The following is a 16,616-nucleotide window of genomic DNA, read 5'->3' as shown; positions in this document are numbered from 1 at the left end:
TCATACTCTTCTTTTTGATATGTTGTCTTATTAAATGGCATCACTGTTTTGAAATCTGAAGTTATATCACCAGGTTTGAGCTGTTTGCCAGAGTTAGCAAAGTCATTGCCTTTTTCAAGCAGCTAAATTATTTTTTAACCAATTCTCTGTCTCTGCCTTGAGTCAGAATGGTGATCTTTAATCAGAACCACAGATAGCCCCTAATACTATAACCGCAGAGTCATAAATAGAGCCGTTGACTTCTGCCAATAACTCTTAGGTGTGACATCATATCACTGTATATAATCTCTTGTGTTACAATGCCATAAGCTTCTACAGCTCTAGCTCCAACCTCTACCTCCATTCCAGTTATGTCTCTTCTTCCCAGTTTCTTCTGTGATGATTTCTAAAACTGGCCCATCTCTGTTCCCCTGACTACCATGATTCCGTTGAGAACAAAACCATATCTATTATCCTTATGAGCAAAGATAGAGAAAACTAGCATGCAGACATATCACAAATGTACCAATTACTATTCTTGGTGAACTGTGCTGGTTTCAATAGTTGATAATGATTGTTTTGTGCCATTGCTGTGCAGAGACTTATGGATAGTTTTCAGTCATCTGTTCATTATTTTATGGCGCATCATGTGAAGATGAAAAATTATGTTACTTCTTGCTGAGATGGGCAGAGCAGGAGATCAGGTAGTAACGGTATTTTAGCTTCCCATTAAATTCAATAAGAATATTTTTAAATAAGTCTTACTATTCTAACATGAAGCTGGTCTCAATAGATTTAGGATTTGGACTTCCCTAACCTGTTTAAGTCATACGTATAGGATCTATACCATTTCTCCAAAATGATCAGTATAGTAAATTTAAACTAAATTATGAAGTTTCCTAGCTGGCATACATTAAAGCTTAAGATTGTGCAGTAAAAGATGCAATGTAAATGTACTGTGTGTGTTTGTGTGAGTGTATACATCAGGATTAAGGATTAAGTTATCTTTGAACTATGGTATTTTGGTGTAATTCAAAGAAACATTTAAGAATAATAATAATATAGGCAGCCTTCTTCCTCTAACACCTTCAAGAGGGCCATGCTGCCTGTCAGTTCTGAAAATTGCAATTCTAATACTGGAATCTGATGTATATAGTACATTATTTCTATGGCAACTTGTTTTCTGTTTATAACCAGGGAAAAGGTTACTGATTTACAGAGGGTTTATAATAGAGCTAGGAAACTGTATTGTGGATTATACTTGGCTTCTAGGAAAATAAAGCCTACCTTAGGAGGAAAACAAAGTAACATTTAAAGAAATTGACGCTGTGAAACCAAAGTATTGTTTTAAATCACGGTTCATCATACAAAGGATTTCTAATACATCAAGATTCCAAATCCAAAGGAATTAAGCTGCTGCTGAGAAGAACCATTTCCTGAAGTAACAAGCACTACACAATGCCACTTGAATTCAAAGACAGATACAATTGTGGGATTTGTTAACAATTTTTTTTCAATCTTTAAGAGAAGCTTAATATTAAACATTCAGAAATCTATCATAGGCTGAAGTAGTACTTGGAGTGGCGAATAACTGATTCACTTGCCTTATTCTAACTGTAAATCTTGGGGAAACAATTGTTATAGTTCCTTCCTTCCTTCCTTCCTTCCTTCCTTCCTTCCTTCCTTCTTTCCTTCTTTCCTTCTTTCCTGCCTTCCTGCCTTCCTTCCTAAAAAGGATGCCAGACGTTCAATATCCTTAACATTATACAGTGCCTATCTGTAATCTACAGGGAATATCTCTCTACACATATCTGATTATCAAGATGGTGGGAATAGAAATATTTTTAGGTATTTAGGTAGTATTGAAGATGTCAATATTTGTTTGGTCACTACTAAGGAAATGTTTCTGTACAATCCATATTTTGTATTTGAAATGTTTACCTTCAGCTGAAACAATAGAAATTGATTTAATACCTCAATACTGTTAACATACAGAAAGTTCTGTTATATTTAAGGTGCTTATTCAAAGGTAATTTTTTTAAAAAAAAATAATGATATTTAATTTAGGGCTAAGTCAATACAGGTCTCTATATTTTGCCACAATTAATTTGAATGCACTTCTCTACTCCATAATAATATACAAAATATTTATGTAAATTAATGTTTGTGATAGATTTGGTCTCCTTTTTTCATACTCTTCTGATCAGCAATGGCAGTTTCACATTTGCAAATTTTAACTTTTGTTAGTTACATGAGGAAAAATAATGATGATGTTGGTGATAATGTTAATACAACTTTATGAATTCAGAGTTGCTAAATCTCTCACTGACACTTCTAAAATGTTCTACCCCCTTCCTTCACTTATTTTGTGGTCTACTTTGCACAAATTTAACCATTACTCGTGGGCATAAACCAATGGAAGCTTTCAAATGGTCTTTAATTCTCACTGTGGATTAAAATACTGTGATATGTGGTACTTTCATCTGTCAAGAAAGGCTCTTGATGTTTCTGAGCACATCCTATTGAACTGAAGAGAAAAAGGAATGATAATAAAAAAATTGGAGGCTTGTAGCATGGTCCTGGGAGCTGGGGAGGGCAAAAATGCTCATTTTTGCCCCTCCCTCCAGCACCCAGGAGCATGCTACAAGCCTTCCAAAGCTCTGAATGCCCCCCCCCTTTTTTTTTTGCAAAAAAATGAGGCATGCAGAGGGTTTGGGAGGCCTGCAGGGTACAAAACCTTTTTTTTTTTTTATTTACCTCCTCAAAATCATGGTGCATCTTATACTCTGGTACATCTTATAGTCCGAAAAATATGGTATATATTCTATTTGTTATCTATCTATCTATCTATCTATCTATCTATCTATCCATCCATCCATCCATCCATCCATCCATCCATATCTTCCATCTATCCATCCATCCAAATGCATATATTGTATAAAATACAAATATACCCATTTACTTTAAATGCTACAAGATGAAACTACTAATAGGCAACTGATCTAAACAATGTTTAAAAAAATCCCGTCATTCTCAAATTGTCATTTTTTAGCTTTCAAGCATTTTACCTCACTTAACAACATGGCTTGTAAACTTTCATTCATACATTCCACTTTGACCTCATAAATAATAAACCATAACGGTTAGATAGACATAGCTCCTTTGCTGTTCAGAACTTGATATTTTCTTTTGAGATACAAAGATCAGGTGTCTTGCATTGTGATTTTATTCTATTGGATCTTGTATCTAACTTTTGTCTCTTTTACACTGGTTGGGGTCTAAAGACACTAACACTAACTATTAAAAAATAAACCCTAGTGAGTTTAGGAGTATTCTTAGGAGTTTAGCTTTAGATTGCATTTCTACCAATATTCTTAGGGAAAAAAAACACATTACACTGAACAAGATGTATTTTTCAGAATCACAGAATTAGAATTGGAAGGAGCTACTTCTGGCTATTAACTCCAACTGTCTACTCAATGCAGGAGTTCAGATTAAAGCATCCATGACAGATAGCTGCCCAATCTCTCTTGAAAGCTTCCAGGGAAGAAGACCATTACCTTGAAGGATAACTAGATTCCCTGTCAAACTGCCCTCACTATAGTAATAAGAAAGTATTCCTAACATTTAACAAGAATCTGCCTTTTTGTAACTTAAAAAAAGTTATTTTTGCTGTATTTCCATTATCTCTTGACTTGCTTTCAGAGAGATAGAAAACAGGGATATCCTTTTAGGTCCTCAAAATATGCTGTCATATTTCCTTCAGCCTTTGAAGGCTAAACATTCCCAGAAGCTCCAGTCTGTCTTCATAGGATTTAGTTTCTAGACTCTAATTATCCACTTTATTGTCATGGCAGCCATCTCACACTAAACTAGCTTGCTAATCAGAATGTCATGAGGATATTTTTGTGATTTGCTGAGGTATAGAAATTAGAAATATGTTATGTCAAAATATATGCCTGAATATATATGTGAGCATTCCCACAACTTACTAAGGAAGTTATCCATTGAAAACATGAATTCAGGTTAGATTGGCAAGACTTACCCCTGACAAATCCATGCTGATTTTTGATAAGTAGCACAATAGTTTCATAGCACTTACGGATTTATTTATTTCTGATCTGGACGAGATCAGTTCATTTGCTTGTAATTCCATGAATTCTCATTTTCTTTCCTTATGAAAATAGGAACCAAGATACAGCTCTTCCTACAAGGCCTGGAAACAATGATTTTTTGAACAGTTTGCATGTGACATGTTCTTTGGTATAGTTATTACTTCTTATAGTATTATCTCTATCTCTTATCAGTGTAAAAAGTGTTCTTTTGATCAAGTGCAGACCAAGAATGTTATATTATTACATATGACATTATAATGTACAAGATTAAAGCAAAAGGATAAATGTGCTGTGTGTCTCTAGGATGCACTTTTGTATTGACTACATGCATAAAATATTAGTGGTGCTTCAGAAGATCATCAGATAGAAGAATTTATGGGATATGATACTGGATTATACTGGTAACATGGTAGCATTATAAGGAAACTAGTTTATCAATTATCACATATATCAAAAATTAACAAAACTCTATTTAATTTATTTCATTCCCAAACAGTTTAGAAGTTCTAAGAACTGAATCATTAAGATGGAAATCCTCATTGAAGCATCAAATCAGGAAACATTTGCTTTCTGGAGGAAATCACTCACCTAAAAAGATCTCTGAAATTAAAGTTCTGATTTTTTTTTTCATTTTTAGGAAAACACATTTAAGTTTCCCGTTCATATCTGATCTTGGTTTTTTTGCCTTTTCATTAATTACTTCATAGTGCATAGTTTTTCATTAGTCCTATATGTAGTTGCTACTGTGAAAGACAGAAATCTGGTGAATGTCGACATTCACCGGTGAATGTCAACACATACCAAATACGTAGGGTTAGGGTTAGGGTTAGGGTTAGGTATTTAGTGTAAGTCATAAATAAGGGTATTTAGCAAATATTTCGGACATTCACCGGTGAAAGTCGACATTCACCAATTTCTGTCTTTCACTGTAACATAGTCACCAATTATTTTGCTATTAGAGAAAAATAGGAACCACCTTTGATGGAAAGGTAACAGCAGTCCATGCACCTTCAGCATTTAGTCATGCTGGCATGTGACTACAGAGACGTCTTTGGACAGCTCTGGCTCTTCAGCTTTGAAACGGAGATGAGCACCAACCCCTACAGTTGGGAACGACTAGCACATATGTATGAGGGGAACCTTTACCTTTACCTATGTCACAGAGAAAAGCTGCTCAGGAAGACATACTCAAAAAACAAAAGAAAATATGAGATAATGTCTACAGGATAGACAACTTATCGACAAGGAGGATATGTCCTCCTTTTGCTGAATAACTAGTAACCGGATTATTAACTCAGAAAAAGTTCAGACAGAAGGAACAAACAAGGAATATTTTAAATAAATCGAAGAAATCAAAATCAAAATTGAATCCTTGGACAAAGCCCAACAACATTTTATAAGACATATTTTCCTTGCATAAACATATTTATCTTTAGAGAATCATGTATTAATTAGTTGGCTGCAAAAAGAAATATAGATCTACCTTCAAATGTACAGCTAGTTCAAAGATGATGGATTGGGAAAGTCAACAGAGAGTGCATTTTACTCAGTAAATCCCACTGAGTTCAGTGAAACTGCTTTCCATATAAGTGTATGTGAATAGGATTGCAGTCTGAAAAATAATGTCAATATATGTACCCTTCCTGTGCTGCTAAACAGAGAAAGGAATTAAAATCTGATTCAGATTTATTGTACTTGAAAAAATACTCATCACTCTCCTTAATTATTATGCAGTGGAAGTAGCACATGTATGTATAATGCATACATTATACATTGTTGTGTTGCAAAAACAATTATAGTCTTTTAATAATCATTTAGCATTGTGTTGTTCATATATTTAAAAATACTGTAGACTGAGATAAAATTTGTTTTGTTTTATGTGTTTATAGGCACACTTTCTTTAAAGCATGCATGTGTTACGTCAAATGTGCATGCAATATCCAGTGGGTGTAAAATATTCAAAGGGTGCATAGAAGAGCAATGCTTAACTTTTTTTTCTTGTTATTTAAAGTGAAATAAGTTGAACATTGAGTTTATGCATTGAAAATCTGTCCAAGATTCTGCTTCTGCATTTCCATAATAGTAGACACAATGCATGTTTAAATCTGATTTAGTGCCCAGAATTGTAGAGGACCACTGTGGTTCCTCTACACTTTTCAAATCTAGTTAACTGGTCATGTATTCCACACTCAATAACATTGAATTCTAAAGTTGAGGATTCAGTTATTTCATCGCAAGGAAATGGATAGTGATATTCTTTATCATCATTCCTTCTAGGAAACACTAGGCCAATTATGAAGCTTACCAGAGTTTAATAGATGAAAGCTTCTGGTAGTCTACACTGACACCTTATGAATAACTTATAGAGCAGTGAGCTCTTTGTCTGGAATATTACATCAAAATCACATGTAATTCTAACATAGAAGAATCCAATCATACAACTCCCCCCCCCTCCCAAACATTTTTATAAGTATCATGCTAGAATTCCTCCTGTTCTTTGTTTTCTGAGTTGGAAATTGCTAGATGTTTTATAGCCATTTCAGTTTATCCAAATATGGACTTGATTATAAAAATTCAGCTGGAAAAAGGGGCTTTGCTGCATACAGGTAGCCCTCGACTTACAACCATCTGCTTAGTGGCCATTGCAATGTTACAAGCGGCTTATGACCGATTTTTACAGTTATGACTGTTGCTGCATCCCCATGGTCATGTGATCAAAATTCAGGCACTTGACAACTGGTTCATATTTATGATGGTGTCGTGGTGTCATGTGATCTCCTTTTGTGACGTCCTGACAAGCAAAGTCAATGGGGAAGCCAGATTCGCTTAACAACCATATTACCAAACTTGACAACTGTAGCGATTCACTTAACTCTGGCCTGAAAGGTCATAAAAAGGGGTAAACATCACCTAACTTGCTTATGACAGAAATTTTAGGCTCAATTGTGGTCGTATCTTGAGGACTACCTAGAGTTTGCACCTCTTCCTAATTAAATCAAACCCATACATTTGGCCTAAAGATGAAGGTAAAAGTTCCCCTCGCACATATGTGCTACTTGTTCCTGACTCGAGGGGGCGGTGCTCATCTCCATTTCAAAGCCGAAGAGCTAGCACTGTCCAAAGTCGTCTCCGTGGTCACGTGGTCAGCATGACTAAATGCCAAAGGCGCACAGAATGCTGTTACCATCCCACCAAAGGTGGTTCCTATTTTTCTACTTGCATTTTTACATGCTTTCAAACTGCTAGGTTGGCAGAAGCTGCGAGAAGTAATGGGAGTTCACTCTGTTATGCAGCTCTAGGGATTCAAATCACCAAACTTCCGACCTTTCTGATCGACAAGCTCAGTGTCTTAGCCTCTGAGCCACCACGTCCCTTTTGGCCTATCAGTTGCCAAACTCAAAACAGCAGGGGACTGCTTTTGTTGTTGTTGTTGTTTTTTTTTTAAAAAGCAAGGATTTCAAATTTAAATTGAGTAGACCTCATTTCTATTGCTTTAGATACTCCCTCTTGCTGAGTTTAGTAAGGCGTCTACAAAGAAGTGTTATTAAACTGTTTGGAAATGTCACTTTATTTTCCCCTCTCCCAACTTACCCCAGTGATCTTGGTTTAGCCTTTTCCTTTAAAAAGTGTACATTTGAAGTTTCATTATTGAGAAAGGTAGTAGGACTCCATGCTGCTTTCAGAATATTTGTTCAAAGAGGCTATCTATCTTCAGTATCTAGACAGGACATAACCAGAAATAATGTATGTATCTGTAGATGGATCAAAATAGTATGCAATAGGCAGTTTAAATACTTCAAAAGAAATGGTTTAAATTCAAAAAACAAACCCATTCCTGCATTATAAATTGCTTCTAGCATTATAAACCCTAAAATAAGCCAAAGTCAAGTTTTGGAAACACACTGCTATATATTAATGATTTGCAATGCAGCATTTATAAGATTGCTGGAGCCTTTTGACCAAGAATCAGGGATTTAAACAGAAAAGGAATAGGAAAGATGCCGCCTTAAGATAACTAAATATGAAGAATATTGTTTTATATAGGTGAGATTTTTGAAACCCTAGTTTTCCTCCATACTGATCCTGTAGACTTCAGAAATGTTTGAAATAAATTTTAGTGGCATAACATGAATATCTTTTGAAAGCCATGTTATCAGGCAAAAAAGGCATTGAATTAGTTCATTCTATCTACCTAGTATCTCCTAGGTTCTATCTGACCCTTTCTATTTCAATTATTGTTCTCTTGTCCATGGAGATAATGAAATGAATTTCAGCCACATATCACATAAATTGCTTATGTGCCATCAAGTTGGGGATCAGCTCTTAGCAAGCACATAGATATATTTTCTCCAGGAAGATCTGGAAAAGTCCCAAACTTGGTCCTTCAGGTCGTCTAATGGTACACCCATCATGGCTGTAATTAAATCCATTCACCATGCTGCTGGTCATCCTACTCTTTCCTGCCGTATTGCATAAAGCCATTTTGGAAAGTAACAAAAAGCCAATAGTTTTCTCCCACAATGGATCTGCATTGCTACTCTGCTATTTTATCCTCTTTTTGTAGGGGATAGACAATATTTTGTTCACTGCATGGTAAGGTGAAGTGACCTGTAGCCATTGATCATGACTGACATTGAGGAAAAAGTTACTCAAATGCAATCCAGCTTAGATATAATAGTGAGGAAGAACATAATGCAAACTGAGGGTAAATTAAAACTTAGATCTGCCTTGGTATTGTTTTCATCTGGTGACAGGACATTTTTAACAGAAACCATGTCCTTTTCACCTTGTGAGAGCTAGTACAGGTAATTCTTGACTTACAACCACAGTTGAGGCCCACATTTCTGTTGTTAAGTGAAACATTTGTTAAGTGAGTTTTGCCCCATTTTACGATCTTTTCTTACCAAAGTTGTTAAGTGAATCACTGCAGTTGATCAGTCAGTAACCCAGTTGTTAAATGAATCTGGCTTCCCCATTGACTTTGCTTGTCAGGATGTCGTAAAAGGGGATTACATGACCTTGGGACACAGCAACGGTCATAAATATGAACCAGCTGCCAAGCATCTGAATTTTGATCACATGATCATGGGGATGCTGCAAAGGTCGTAACTGAAAACAGGCATAAGTCACATTTTTCATGCCGTTGTAGCTTAGAACAGTCAGTAAATGAATGGTTGTAAGCTGAGGACTACCTGAACGAAAAAGCAGAGAATCGGTTATTGCTGAAAAGAACCATGTATTTTCCTCTTAGTGACCTGTGAACATATCTGTCCTAAGGAGACCACATTGAATAACCTTGATAAAGAAAATGTTAGGGACATTTTCCTTTTTATTTGTCTGTTATTCCAGCATATATCATCTTGTAGTCTGGCTTCTAGTGTAAACCTGATGCCTTTACAATCAAGTCTGCTTTCTTATAAAATTTATTCTGTAAGGCAATCCATTTAAAACTATTTTGCTTTTCTCTCTGTCCTTCTTCTTCTTCTTCTTCTTCTTCTTCTTCTTCTTCTTCTTCTTCTTCTTCTTCTTCTTCTTCTTCTTCTTCTTCTTCTTCTTCTTCTTCTTCTTCTTCTTCTTCTTCTATTTCTATTTCTTTTTTATAGGCAGACTTTCCCTTCTCAAACCGCTTACCTTGCATATTATGAATTTAGTGGGGTTGGCTGAAAGAGCAGCCTCCTTCACCTGTTGCTTTATTGTTTAGCAAAACTGCAACAAACTATTCATCACACATGGGGAAAAAAAGGAACAGACATGTGGAGTCCACCCCTGAAAGTATAATGCATTCCAAGACTTTGGATCCCTTTCATCTTCCACTGCTCTCAAACAGATATTAGATTCTGGTGAGAAAAACATTAGCTGCAGAGAAGCGAATGGCTGGAGCTCACAAAAGGCTGATAAAGGGGATATGGTGCTGATTAGCTTCCCAAGTCCCACCAAGCTCATTATTGCAATGTGAGAAGGTAGCACAATGGAGAAAAGGCAAATAAACTATTCAGATGGACAACTAGTAACTTGCTTGTGGCCAAATGTTCTAAAACTCATATATAAGCTCATTATTGCAATGTGTGTATGTATGTATGTGTGTGTGTGTTGTATTTGTGTTGATAAATAAATAATGGGAGACTAGTATAGATCTATTTCAAGCTATTTAGCTCTCATCAGCTAGCCATACCCTTACTGGGATTTGAACCTGGGCTGTATTACATATTAGGTAGATATGTTAGCCACTAACCCACAGGCTCTCCTTCTTTATCAGCTAAGCCAGGGAAATAGGTATGTATTATGTCACAACCCCTGGTATGCCCAAATATGGGAGGGAACACACTGCTTCCCTTTTCTGTCTTTCGGCTCACTCCAGGAGACCATCCAAGCAGAAACCATATTTTTAATGTTGCCTTTGTTACATTTCTGTTGCATTTGTGCTGATAAATAAATAAAGGGAGACTAGTATAGATCTATTTCAAGCTATTTAGATCTCATCAGCTAGCCATACCCTTACTGGGATTTAAACTTGGGCTGTATTACATATTAAGCAGATGTATTAGCCACTAAGCCACAGGGTCTCCTCCTTTATCAGCTAATAATTATCAGCTATATATATATTAGCTGTACCCAGCCACGCTTTGCTGTGGCCCAGTCTGGTTAAATGGAAAAGAAAGAAAAGAGAAAGGGCAAGTCACCCGGCAGAGATCGCATGGAAGTGAGTCACGATGGCCCCTGCAAGAGCTGCCACAGAGGACGCTCCCACAGGCCCCAGCCTGGCCGAGCTGAGGAGGAGAGGAGGAGGAGGAGGCCGGCGCCCCCGACCCAGCTTCCCTCAGCGGTGGCGGCGAGAGGAGCCGACCGGCGTCCCCTGAGGAGCAAGAGGAGGAGGAAGGAGCCGTCCCTGGTGACACAGATGCGAGGAAGCCCTTGTTGGCCACGGCCCCATCCAGAGACACCATCGCCACTGCAGTCGCCACCTCACGGGGCACCCAGAGGCCGCCCCAGCCCTACTACACTTCAGGCTGACACCGCTGCAGCCCCTTTGGAGCAGCCTTGGCGAGGCCATAGCTGGCTCCCTGTGAGGGGGTTGGAGAGCACCGGCCGGGCTGAGGAGATGCTCCACCTCCACCTCCTCTGGGCCTCCACTGGGCTTGGCGGGGGGAGGCCAGCGTAAGGGTGGGAGGAGGCAGCCGAGGGATGGGGCAGGCGCCGCCCCGCTGCAGACAGCAAAGACCTGGTGGGAGGGGAGGAGAGAGAGGGGAGGGGCAGGCTGAAAGGCTTCAGCTCCCCTTGGTGGAAATGACAAAGCTTGTTGGAGGAGGGGTGGAAAGGGGAAAGGGTGCAGCCGCAGCCCATCCACACATATAAAGGGACTGTTGGGCCAAAGCTGGAGGGAGGCCGAACTGTTCCGAATATACTATAGTCAAGAAATGAACGCTATGGTATGGTGTGTGTTGCTTTTAGGTCCATTAAATGGCGCTGGTTTTCAAAAAGCATGTTTTTACAAAAAATCATGTTTTTACCTGTCACAGGTGTGACATCTATATAATATACATATATAAAAACATGTGCGTAGTCGAATGCAACGTTGTGTCAAAAGTTCAAAGCAATCGGTGAAGAACTTTCGGAGGTTTGAGATTTTGAACAAACAAACATTACATTTATATATATACATTTATATACATTTATATACACATTTATATATATATAAGCGAGGAAGCGAGGAGCCGAGGTATTAGGGTAAGAGGATTAGGGTAAGGGTGTCGAGAGGATTACCCTTATCCTCTCGACACCCTTACCCTAATACCTCGGCTCCTCGCTTCCTTTTAGGCATCTTCTTAAGGATCGCAGGTTTAAAAAAAAAAAACTCCGCGAATAGAAGATGCTTAAAAGGAAGCGAGGAGCCGAGGTATTAGGGTAAGGGGATTAGGGTAAGGGTGTCGAGAGGATAAGGGTATTTTCGGACATACACCAAGCGACTATGTGAATGTCGACATTCACCGGTGAAGGTCCGAATGTAAAACGATGTAATGAAATATTCGGTCTTTCACCGGTGAATGTCGACATTCACCAGATTTCGGTCTTTCACCGTAACATATATATATATATATATATACACATACACATACACATACACATACACACACACACACACACACACACACACACACACACACACACACACACATATATATATATATATATATATATATATATGTTTTCGTAGATTTTCACGTGTGTAGGTATGCTGGTTTTGTTGTATTCGGGTCTTTTCCCGTGTAAGGTTGAGATTGTCTTTGCAACGTTTCGGCAGGATCTCACCTGCCATCTTCAAGCTGTGGGCTTAAAATGTGATCGGAGCTGCCGTCTTTCTGTAAGTCACTTACAGAAAGACGGCAGCTCCGATCACATTTTAAGCCCACAGCTTGAAAATGGCAGGTGAGATCCTGCCGAAACGTTGCAAAGACAATCTCAACCTTACTTATTTCCCTGGCTCAGCTGATAAAGGAGGAGAAGCCTGTGGCATAGTGGCTAAGACTCTTGCCTAGTGTATAATACAGCCCAGGTTCAAATCCCAGTAAGGGTATGGCTAGCTGATGAGAGCTAAATAGCTCGAAATGGATCTATACTAGTCTCCCTTTATTTTATCAGCACAAATACAACATATATATGTGTGTGTGTGTGTGTGTGTGTATGTAATGTATATGTATATGTATTTGTATATGTATTTGTGTTACAACCCCTGGTATGCCCAAATATGGGAGGAAGCTCACTACTATTTATTTATTTATTTATCAGCATAAATACAACATGTATGTATATATGTATGTATGTATGTCTTTATGAGTAATTCTGATGAAATATGTACTGTAGATTATATTAACCTTCAAAGTTGCAACCAAGTTTGGAGTAGGAGTCCCCTAGACTTGTACCTGAAAAAGCTGAAGAGGATAAAAAGGTTTTCCATTTTGTTCAATGGGTCTTTCTGAATCCAAATCAGAATAGAGGTCTTCTAATCCAGCCCCCTGCTCAAGCAGGAGATCCTATACTATATCAGACAAGTGACTGTCCAGTTTATTTTTAAAAACCTTCAGTGATGAAGCACCCACAACATTCAGCCAACTAGAACAGGTGAAGCTGATCTGATTTTCTGGCGCTGAGAAGGAAATTTTCCCCCAATGTAAGAGTTGCGTCTTGCAAAACAAGATCCCATTTCTCAGCTTCACTCTTCACTTGCAAACTGAACATGCAAAATATTTGCTGCTCCGCGAAAGACTGAGCTACTCTACTGTATCTAGCAGGCCAGTGGAAGAAAAGGCAGGGGGAAAATTCACATACATAGTACCCTATGCATTAAGAATATTCTTCTTGCACCCTAATCATACAGGCAGATGTATCATAAGAGCCTGGACATTAGGTTTGACCAAAAGAAGAAGCCCAACAATTCTCTGTTCTTTTCAAGATAGAAGGCCTACAGAGGAACTGTCCTGCTGTTACAAAAAGCTGCAACTCTGCATTTCTTCCTCCTCTTCCCCTATTAATTACCGTACAAAATAACCCAAATATATGACATGATATCATTGTACTCTTGCAGCTGTGTTAAAATGTACATTTCCCCCCCTTGAGAAGCAGAAGATAAAGACACAGGTTTGCTGTTTTCAATGTCAGACAATCAGCCGCAGTCTTGTTTTATTCCAACTTATATCAGGGAGAACCTTGAAGTTTTTGTATCAATACTTCCTTCTACACATAACAGCTAATGCAAAGTGAAGGTTTTCTAAAGCCAGAAGTACTTCAAAATCTCCATTACTTGCTTTTCCCACATGTTGCTTATGGAACAAATAACTATAACCATTTGGAAATTACCCTCCCCCTACAGATTATTGCAGTGCATACAACCATAAGTTAAACACTATAAAAGTGGTCAGGGTGTACAAATGTTTAGAAGACCTATTGCCAAGTACATCAATTTACATTCCCCCTTTTAAAAATGGTTTCAGAAATAGAAGGTTAAAGTTTCCATTGAACAGAAAATGCTGAATACATTTAACTTTCTCTGCTAAGCCACCATTCCCAACCTGACCCCTGCCAAATCATTTTGATTACTATTCCCATCATGCCAGGCCAGGCAGTTGGATGGAAAAAATGTAGCACTCGTGGTAAGGAAAGTTGGATTAAACTGTGTAAAGGCTGAAAAACCTATGGACATGCAGAAATTAACTCGAGGTTTTCTGTCTGGTTTTTCCTCTTATTTCTTGCTTCTTCAGAGTGCAAAAAGCAGTGAACTGTTTTATGTTTGCCTTTGTTTTAATGAAGACATGACCAAGGAAGCTGGGGTGATGGCTAAGAGCTTTATCGAACAAGGGTATTTGGAGCAGCACATCACTGATAGCTAAACATTTCTCACTTTTAAATCAGAAAGCACAAAAATGGGATACCTCCAGTGGTGGGTTCCTACCGGTTCGGACCGATTCGGCCGAACTGGTAGTGGTTTGGCCGCCTGGGTTGCTGGAACTGCCAGCGACCCAGGCCTGCCGTGCCCCCGAACCAGTTCCCCAGTCGGTAGCATCGTTGGCGCCATCTTGTTTTTCACTTCTGTGCATGCGCAAAACAATTTTAATTGCACTGCACATACGAGCACAGTGAACATCAAGCGCACACAAGTGCGAACCGGCAATAGTGCCTTCTGGAACACACCCCTGGATATCTCTTTATAGTTTTTATTATGTTCTCAGCTGAAGGAGATTCACTGAGGCGAATTGTGCAGGAACAGAACATGTTTATTGTTGACAGAAACTACTGACAGAACAGAACAAGCAACTTCGCTTTGACAGCTATTTATAGTGCAGCTGTCAAACCGGCAACCAATTAGAATGACGCTAGGTCTTGCTGGCCTGCACGTCTTAGCCAATCCTGGCAACTGCTGGTGTTGATTGACACCCCGCGGTTGCCAGTTTTTGTAGTCCTTGCAATACAAATACATATAAGAAAATATAATATAATATAAATGAACTGACTTACAACAAAGATATTAATTTGCCTGAAAGGGTATTCATAGATAGTTGTCCCAACGCATGCATTCAAAAAAAAATCTCAAACCTCTTTGTCAAATTCAAATGGCAAAAATAGTTAATACCTGTTAGCATGTAAAATTATGGGTAGTTCCTATATTAAGAATAAGTTCTGTTCCCAAGGTTTGTCCTTAAGTCAAATCTGTATGTAAACCAGAGTAGAATAATTGTACTGAATGCTACTATAGATGATATAATGAACTTGAACCATTGTGCATTTAATTTTCATCATTGTATATTTAATTTGAATTTTGCTACAATAACCTCCATTCTTAATTAAACTGGGGCGCTCTTAATCCAGGGAGTTGCTGCATATCCTTTTATGCCACTTTTAAGATTGTTTTTGTTTTTAAAGCACTAGTAAGGAAAGCTACATTTTCAAACCCTTTTTTGTGTTCTCTGTACTACATAAGTCATTTAAATCCCTTTTTCTTTTTAGCTAAGCTCAGTATTTATTCACTATTGTACCAACATCCATTACTATCAATTAAGCCATGATTTAATAGGCATATATAATATATTCACTATTATCAAGTGTGGGTGTAAGGTAAGAGTGAGAGGACATCTAAGAATAGTCAACCTGTAACAGTTTAGATTTTCTTGAAGAGCGGGAAATTAAGTCTTAAGACTTGTTACTGTATGTGCACACATGTACACACACACACAAACAAACACACAAATACATATGTATGTATTTTCTGCATGAATAAAAAGATACATCAGGAAGAAAGCTATGAATATACTATAGATCACAGGTTTAATAAGCATTAACTGTACAACCCTATCTAAAACGTTAAATGTTTTTTTTCCACAATGTGGATTCTAAAAAGAGCTTGACATTTTGAATATCAAAGGTGAATAAAGGACCTATCTCTCTGACCCAATTTGCAAGATAATCCATTATTAATTATACTTTTTTTGCCTAAGACATAAGTGATGTAGTAAGTGGAAATGTCTGAAACGATGAATTTGAAGCATTTGGTGGATTTTTTTTCCTTCCTTTTTAAAAATCTCATTCAGTTTTACAGATAGTTTTCAGTTGTGTAATGGATGTTGCACTTTTCTTTACCTTTATCTATATTTAATTGTTGAATTTGCCTTGGAAGTATTTGTCAGAATATCCATGAACTAGAACATGAAACATAGTAACAAGGTCAGCCAATGAATAGGCATGGTAACAGGTCAGCCAATAGGAACTATTTCGTGACTGAGAGCCATGCCAGACGGCTCAGAGCCTGGGTGTGGCTTACCTATGTAGCTCTGAGTCTGTGCAAGTAAACTAATCTAGTCTGCTGAGAATTGATTGCTGAACTGAAACTGCTTCTCTCCTCTCCCTGTGTTTTTTGCCTGTAACTCTCTACCACATTGGAAGAATCAGCTAGTGGTATTGTACATTTAGTCATGTGTTATTGTGTTTATAAAGAAGTTAATGAATCCTGCTGAATCAGTTATCTGTGTGTGCTTT

This window comes from Natrix helvetica (genome assembly GCF_964273705.1).
Source record: "Natrix helvetica genome assembly, chromosome: 3".
NCBI classification, from domain to species: Eukaryota; Metazoa; Chordata; class Lepidosauria; order Squamata; family Natricidae; genus Natrix; species Natrix helvetica.
The sequence above is the reverse complement of the archived record's forward strand: the minus strand, read 5'-3'. Positions refer to the sequence as shown.